The sequence below is a fragment of the Sesamum indicum genome, linkage group LG8 (genome assembly GCF_000512975.1).
Source record: "Sesamum indicum cultivar Zhongzhi No. 13 linkage group LG8, S_indicum_v1.0, whole genome shotgun sequence".
NCBI classification, from domain to species: domain Eukaryota; kingdom Viridiplantae; phylum Streptophyta; class Magnoliopsida; order Lamiales; family Pedaliaceae; genus Sesamum; species Sesamum indicum.
This window is the reverse complement of record NC_026152.1, coordinates 11,886,407-11,895,396: the sequence shown is the minus strand read 5'-3', so window position 1 is coordinate 11,895,396 and position 8,990 is coordinate 11,886,407.

The following is an 8,990-nucleotide window of genomic DNA, read 5'->3' as shown; positions in this document are numbered from 1 at the left end:
ATTTATGTGTCGAACCAAAATTAGAAACAGATCCACTTATAGGACCAAAAATGCAATTTACCCTATTTTGATTGTATTGATTAATGGAGAGAGCAGCTGTCGTTATCAATTGGACGAAAATCCCTTAATGATTCTCAAGTTGAAAAAAAAAAAAACACATATAGGACTAAATGTGCGAATTAGTCCGAGTGTGGGACAAAATTGAAAACAGGTCCACTCATGGGACCAAAAATATAATTTACCCAAACTTGTATTATGACATATTTTCAGTTGGCCATGACAACAATTTTTGTTGGCTATATTAGTAAATTCAATGTGATGAGTTATAATGATTTTTACATTAGGAGGAGTAACTTTATATTATAGATAACCAGAGAAATTGATAATTAATTAAGCAAAATATAAGTTTGCCATAATAATTATTTACTAGTTGAACCAGAGATTACATATATATATATATACATGATATTGATTTATATAATTAAGTAATATCTGTCTCTAACTAATTAATATTGCACACAACTTTCAAGAGAGAAGAAATAACATTTAATTAGGTAATACTTAATTGATAACATCAAAGATATGGGACGGTATAAGCGAGGTCCAAAAATTACTCATTTGCTGTTCTTCTGTAATATTTATTACTTGCAAATATTCATCATATATATTCATTATTCCTAGCTTGTGGTTGATTCTACTCTATCACATATAATACTACAAAAATATATTATTAACAAAATTTTGATCTTTAAAAACTTAGATATATATCGCATTTTAATATACCATCCATTGCTAGCGTGATTTATGTATAATATGATCATGAACTTGCATAATGCTTTAGTAGAAATATACACACAATAAAATATTATTGACGATATATATGTCAAACTTTAGAGGAGGTGACTATAATATTGTTATCAACTTACATAATGCATTGCTAAAAACTAAAATTTATACACACCACAAAATACATTTATTTCAACATAAATTGTTCGAACATATGTACAACACTTTGAATTACACACATTGACGATATCGCCAACTGATTTGATTGAAAAAACAAAGATAGTATTTCAGCTCTAAGCATTGTAATCAGTTTGCCCCTTGAATAATTTGAGAAAGCTAGCAGCCATTCATAGACATCCAATTGCTTAGCTCAAACTTCTCATGTTCCAACTTGATGAACGCTTCTGCAGCGTAATTGATGTTTTCCTTGTGGCTTTCCCCACTTCCGTCCTTCCTTTGGCTCCAGGACTTCTGCACCGTTTGAGGCCTGAACGCTTCATATTGATCACGAGGTTTAGCACGATCATTACTTGGAACATTTACCTGAGGTAGTGTACGTGGCATGTGCTCGAGTTCATAAAGCTGGTAGGCGTCCCGTGGCCTATGTCGTTGTTGTCCATGATTGCCGTCCTTCGTTTGGCTCCAAGAGTCCTGCACCTTTCTTCCAGGCTCATAATGAGGTCGGGACGTTGCATCCTCACGAGTTTTAGCACGATCAATACTTGGAACCTTCGTCTTAAGCGTATATGGCATGTGCTCGAGTTCATAAAGCTCGTAGGTATCCAGTGGCCTATGTCGTCGTTGTCCAAGTCTGTCTTCGTTTTTCGGGTTTCTTTTCCTCTCCATATCTCTGTCTTCAGTCGTAAATTTGCTGTCTGGGGTTTGTTGCACAAAAATGATTGATCTTGGAGCTCGATTTATAAGAGCTGGAGTTGCCTATTGGAATGATAAAGCGGAATCAGATTCTTGTTGCCATTGGTTACATTTTCCAAGTAAAAGGTCGCATGATTCTCGGCCGGCAAATTACTGCAGACTTTCCATCAACCTTTTCAATTACTTGGGACACTTGTTTTCTATATTTAATTATGTGAAGGTTCTTTTTGTATGCCAACGATTTTCTATATCACCTTCGTATTATGTGTATCACGCAATATGTGTACGATATGGATCTTAAATCTTTAATTAGAACTAACAGCGGCGGAATACTCGATCTGAGTATTTAATTAATTTTATTTTAAAATTTAAAATGTTTATGAATTTTTTGTGCTGGAATCTTTTCATTGTTAAAATTCTCTTTTGATTAATTATAGAAAATTCATGGTTAAAGAAGTTTGAATGATGAAACTAAAGAAAAGGAAGGGAGATAATTAATTATAAGGGAAAAATTGCAATTTTTGTCTTATAATAATTTAGAGATGGTGATAATTTTGGACTTGAACAAATTAAATTTTGTAATTTAGTCTTATAATTTTAAAATTTTAAAAAAAATTTATAACGTCTAGGGAGAAAGTCTCAATTTAAAAGTCATATGTTCAGCACTTGTATTTTTTCAACAAAAAAAAACTAAAATTGTCAATTTTTTAAATCACGGGAATAAATTGCAAAAATTTATTTGTGCAAGATCAAATCGGCCACTCCCTAAGTTATATGATGAGAATTTCAATTTTCTTGGATTTTTAGACCATTTGTTCAGCATTGCCCTCCATACACCCTATGCTGGGGGATGTTGATCTACGATTTTTGAAAATTATATTTTATTGCTCTATTTTTTTTTTTTAAACTATGGACTTTATTCATTTATTTTCTCCAAGAGGAGTAATAAAATAGGTAAAAGTTTTAGTAAATAACAATATTTTTATAGTCTACTGTTCAATGCTACCCTCATCAGATCCCTTCTTGTGGGCATATTGATTTGCAACTTCTGAAAATATGTTTTTAATTTATTTTCTCTAGAAAGAGTGAAAGTAGTTGAGTTCTCAACAAAAATATATAATTTTTTTTAATCTATTTGTTCAGCACCGCTCTCAGCACACCCCATACTAGGAGCTTGTTGATGGATGATGCTTGAAAATTATATTTTTATGGCTCTAACTTTTTAAAATACGAGTTTTATTCATTTATTTTCTTCAAGATGCGTAAAAAAAAAAATGAGTTTCTAATTAATAAAGACTAATATTTTTATAGTCTACTTGTTCAGCATACCCCTTGCCAAATCCCATGTTCAAGGTATGTTGATTTGCAGGGCTAGAAAAATATATTTGTAAGGCTCTAATTTTTCAATTATAGAAATTATTGATTTATTTTCTTTATGAGGCATAGTGGAATTTGAGCAAAAAATATAAGTTTTTTTTATAGAAAAATTGCAATTTCATCCTATAATTTAAGAATGTGACAATTTTAGTCCTATACAATTTTATTTTTGTAATGTATTCCCATAATTTTAAAAATTTGATAATTTTGGTCACATCTGGCTGGAGAGCCCCAATTGTAAAGATCATATATGTGAAAATTTTGATTTATTATATATTTTCTAATTCTCAAAACGGTACATGTCAATTACTCTGTGATGTCATTGTGTTATAGAAAATTCCACGCGTTTTGCGAGTTAAATGCAGAAGTAATGTGAGACCGACAATTGTGTCGGGAACAAGAATCTACCTATGTATAACGAATTAGGCACAACTCCAATTAATTAATTAGGTCCCATTGCAAGTTTTAAAACTGTGTTTTTGGCATTAAACTATGAAGTTTAAGTCTGGTGCAAAATGCTTTACGATTTCTCAGAAAAGTCATCATATGCTAAAGAAGCTTAATTAGGTTGCAAGCAACGGAATGACTTTATTGAACGAAACCACAAAAAGAGTCGAGTAAAAATAGACAACACAATATAATTCAAGCCCATCATCAACGCAATGATGAACGACAAGCCCGCTATATAAGCTCTATCAGGAGAAAGCGAAAGAATGGATGGAAAGAAGAAAAATAGAGACTTGTTTTGAATTTTTGTGTAAATCGCACTCAGATCAATAAAAGTTTAGTCGATCTAATTTTTGCATCATCAATGATCTTTTTGTTATCTAAAATCTGATGGGATTCGAATACATGACCTCTAATTTATTCATAAGACGTCACTCGTAAACATAAGGCTAACATGTTATAATTGATATTTATTATTGTTTAGACGTATACTACGACTAGAATGTTTATACTTGTCAATTGGTCTAACCAAGCATGATGTAAAAGTAGCATACGAATACATATATTCATCAATTAATCTAAAGTAAAATACGACTCGTTAGAATCATTAGTGTCAAAAATATTGTGTCGGACTTAAGAAATTTCGACACATTGTATGGATGCAGAAGAGAAGTATTAATGATTTTTTACTTACAGAAATTCGATTAGTTAATAAAAATAATATTCAACATTATAAAGCAAGTTTTCATATTATGAAGTTTTGAATTTGGAAAGTGAAGCGAAGAAGTGTTAATTAGGGCTGCAGGCTACAATTCTCCTTTCAAAGTTTTAAACTTTTAAAACTCTTATAAAATTATGTCTTTTCAGATTTTTTTAGTTTAATTTATTGAAACCACTAATCAAGTTTAATTAATGCAGTATTAAAAGATCTTCAGGACTTTTACATTTATATAATTTTTAAGGGTAAATTACATTAAACTCCGTGAAATTTAGCACAGTTATGTATACATTTTTGTTGTTTGGGAAATTACATCCCTTCCTGAATTTAACTTTTATTTGATAACAAGTCCATTCTATTAGCATTGGATAGGTTTTCATTCAATTTTTGTAGTGAACTGATCAAAATATTATTTAATTTATAAATCATAATTTTATATATATTTTTAAAATTTTTTAAAATATTTTTATGGACTAATATGCTCCATCGATCGATTATTTATTTTACCCATCCTCAATTATTTGTTATACTTTTTTCGAACATTTTCTTAAAAAAAATATTATTAGGAGTTATTATTAAGCGTAGAGTATTAATCGTCCACATCACAGTCTATGACTACACAATTATTTTTATTTAAAAACAGTATTTATAATTTTTAAACAATGAGAAAATATTTATAATAGGATGGTTGGGGACGACAATAGGGTGGTTTTAGAAGTTAAAGAAATGAGGAACCATTATATCAATACCGTAATTTTATGAAGAGTGATTTAGAAAATTATATAATTTGGTCGAAAATTAATGTCGAAAATCCGTTTGAGGGACTTATATTTGGCGGTTCTTGTGCAATATTTAAAATGGCACTTTTCATCTCGAAATTTAGAGCCTTTTCATTTTTTGTCTTGTTAATTAGTTATGAAATTCTTACTTTTGATCCCGTAATTTTTAAAAAATAGCATTTTTGGTCTCATAACACATTTCGTTAAATATTTTAAAGGAAAATAGCTCGTGGTCATTAGAGTCTTTACACTTTTGGTCCTCATATATTACTAGATTCTCACTTTTGGTGTAATAACTTTTAAAAAGTAAAATTTTTGGTCCCATACACTTAACGGTCACATAGTTTTTTCCATTAAATATTTAAAGGAAATGTCTCATGGGACCAAAAGTACTATTATTTTTATAATTATGAGATCAAAAGTGAGAATTTCTAACCAATAAAATTAAAAGTAAAACAACCCTAAATTACATTTAGAAAACTATTATTTCACCTATCACCTGCAAATATTCATCATTTCCACTAAAATTTTTTAGCTAGTGGTCGAATTCTCTTGGCTCCATCGCATATAACAGTGTACAGCACATATTGCCAACACATTTCGATCACAAGAAGTTGGAAATCGCATTTTAGTATATATTTTCCATCACTCACATAATTCCTTCATAATAAAATCATGAAATAATAAACACTGAAAAAACAAAAAGCTTCATAGCGAAGGACTTTTCGACACTATTTCTGATGGCTTGACAAAAATTTACAAGTTCCAATGGATTTTCCGAAGGTTAAACAGTGAGAAAATACGCAGGAGATTTTCCAACGGAAAATCTATCAGAAAATTTTTATTTATTTTTTAAAATAGTATTTCTATATTATATTATTGATATTCCCTTATTAAATAATTTTTTTTGTTAAATGTAAAAATAAACAAAAATAATCTTAACAAAAATCAATTACTATTAGTAAATTAAAAATGTCATTGTTACAAATTTTATTTAATAAAAAATATAAAAATAACATAAAATTCTAATCTAATGCCTCTATGTCCTGATTGTCAATGGGAGGGTGAGTCATAGCATCCCCGGCTTGCGGCGGTAACAAAAGCTCCTCCGTCAAGTTCTTGAATATCTCCTAATTAAAACCAATAAAAAAATAAAAATTAATTATCATTTTTTAAAATTTTTGTAAATTAAAAAAATATTTAATTTTTGTAAAATTATTGTGACAAAATTTCTACCTAATTCCTATATCCAAGATTTATTTGCTAAAATACTTGCTATTATGGTACAACGTTACTACGTTCATATAATAAATAATTTTTTATCATTGATAGTAAATTATATTTTTTGTCCCATAAGTGGACCTCTTTTTAATTTTGGTCCCATATTCTGGCCAATTCGCACATTGAACGTATGTGCCTTTTTTTTTTCAATTTGAGGACACAAGAGGGTTTTCTATCAAGATGCTAACGACAACTGTTTTTTCTGTCAGTGGACATGTTTTGTTATGTTTTGGAGCTGGAGCTATACATTTGGTTCCATTATTTTATTTTGTTATGTTCTCGAGTTGTAGCAGTACATTTGGCATTGTCTTTGTTATGTGTTGGAGCAGAATAATGGATTATGTTGTATTGTTGAACAAAACAAGGCATTGTTCCATCTTTAATGCAATTCCATTTATGAATAAAACATGGCATCTCCAGCTTAAATTTATGAAATTTCTGAATTTCATTTCAAGTTGTTGCAGTTTGCATTTCTAATTTTTAGGAACGAAATTTAGATATTATAAACATAACATCGCGTACAAAATTACATAATGCCGATTAGAAAATAGGATGTTAGAATACAAAATACAAATTACATATCCTACAATTAGCACCCTAATATTGCCGAATATGTGAAAAATTCGAGCATACTCCGAAAAAAAATTGAGGAAGATTCAACCAAAATAATACTTAAACAACACCATAAGCCAAGATACAACCAAAAAATAAACTAAAACAATTTGTGTTCGTTGCATCTGTGTAATATTTTCCTCCGTTCGATTTAATTTTCGAAGCAATCCGGATATGATAACATTTGCCCTTGCACACATCAACAGGTCTTCCTAAGTAAAAAAACCACACCCGCTTTTTTTTTCGTACATCCAAAAAACCTCCTACCTAGGTTGTCGTCGGTCCATGAGATTCTCAAAATCTCAATCCTTCCACAGTGATAAAAAACTTCTCTATTAGTAGCCATATTTTATAATTTGCAAGAGATAAATGAAGAAATCCAACTTAAATAGTAGGAAGAAGGTGTAATAGCTTTTCACACCAAATAGCTATATTTTCCCTCCACACTTAACAGCCTACCAGCCAATGATGGAAATAGCAAATGCCGTTAGCCTCTTGACGAAAAACCCTCTTGTTTCCTTAAATTGGAAAAAAAAAAGGCACATATAGGACTCAATGTGCGAATTGAGTAGAGTATGGGACCAAAATTGAAAAGAGATCCACTTATGGGACCAAAAATGCAATTGACCCTAAAATATATCATAAATAAGAGCAAAATATATAAATGACTATTTTACGTTAAAAATAAATTTTAATTTATTAGTTAAATATAATTTGAAAAGTTGAATAAGTTGAAGGACATTTTTTACTTTAGAAAAAATTGATGCAGTGGTGTCATTAATCGCCGTTTGTGAGTATGATACCTTTTCCTTTTTATATTAGTATAGAAGATTAATACAGATAGATGATATAGATATATAGATAAGAATAAAAATTTGAGTAGGGGTGGTTGAAAAATACATAAAGGATATATTTGATAAATTGAAGAATTGGTGTCGTGGATAAGTAACTGCTCTTTGTGAGTATATCAATGGATCTTTTTTTTATTAGTATAGCTATTATGTTTGTCTCCTTACAAGTACAAAAAATTACTAGAATATCTTTATAATAAACTAGTTGTACATAGCACACTTAATGTGCGTGCAAAAATATTTAAAATTTATAAATAATTAATATTCTTATTGATAAGTTGGTTATCAATTATGGGATAGTGATTGAAGAAAGTTTGAGAGGTATTCTAGTAAATTCATTAAAAACGTTGAGATTACTATTATGACCATATTTTATTGAAGGGAAGAAATTAGTTAAAGGGTCAAATTTGAATATTTAAAAGTTGATACAAAAACAGAGTTTTTTTTTTATAATAATAATAATTATCGCCGCATGTTGTTTCCGCGAGTCTATAAAAAGAATTTTATTGTGAGATCATAAAAGAAATATACATGAAAAGAACATAAATATAAACTGTAAAAATTGTGGAAAAATAAGGTGAGAGAGAAATGCGGAGCAGTGGATAGTTAAGAAAAAAATATAATTGTGAGATTATTAAAAAATATTAAAATTACTAATTTGACCAAATCTTTTTAAAGGGAAGAAAGTAAATTTGGACATTCAAAAATTAGTAGGACAAAAAATTTTCTTTTTTAATAGTATAGATCAACTAACACCACAATTATTTTCCTGGATTCTGATCTAAAATCCCAAATTTTCTCCTTAAAGGGTATCTAAAATTCCAATTTATATTTCAGAATTTTGAATTTCGTTTCTCATAATTTTTTCTGTTGTCGGGCCCATTTCACTTTTTCCAACAGAATTTCAGCCAGCCTAAATTTGTGAGAAAATCAATCCCAAAACTTTATGAACCGATGACCACGAATAGACCGTCCACAATTCGTCAGAATTTCTAACGGATTTTGCAAACGCATTTCCGACAGTCTAGTATATCAAGGCACAACTGTCTCAAAAAAACAAGTAATTCATTGGAAAAGCCATAAAAGATTTTCTGACGGATTTTACGACAAACTTTTATGGAAAATATTATGTGTCATATGTTTAACGAATTTTTTGATGATTATTTAATTTCCAGCAATTTTGTTAAGGGTATTGAGTTACGGCTTAATTTCCATCGAAAATTTTGTCAGGATCTGTAGAAAAATTCGTGGGAAATTGCTGTAGAT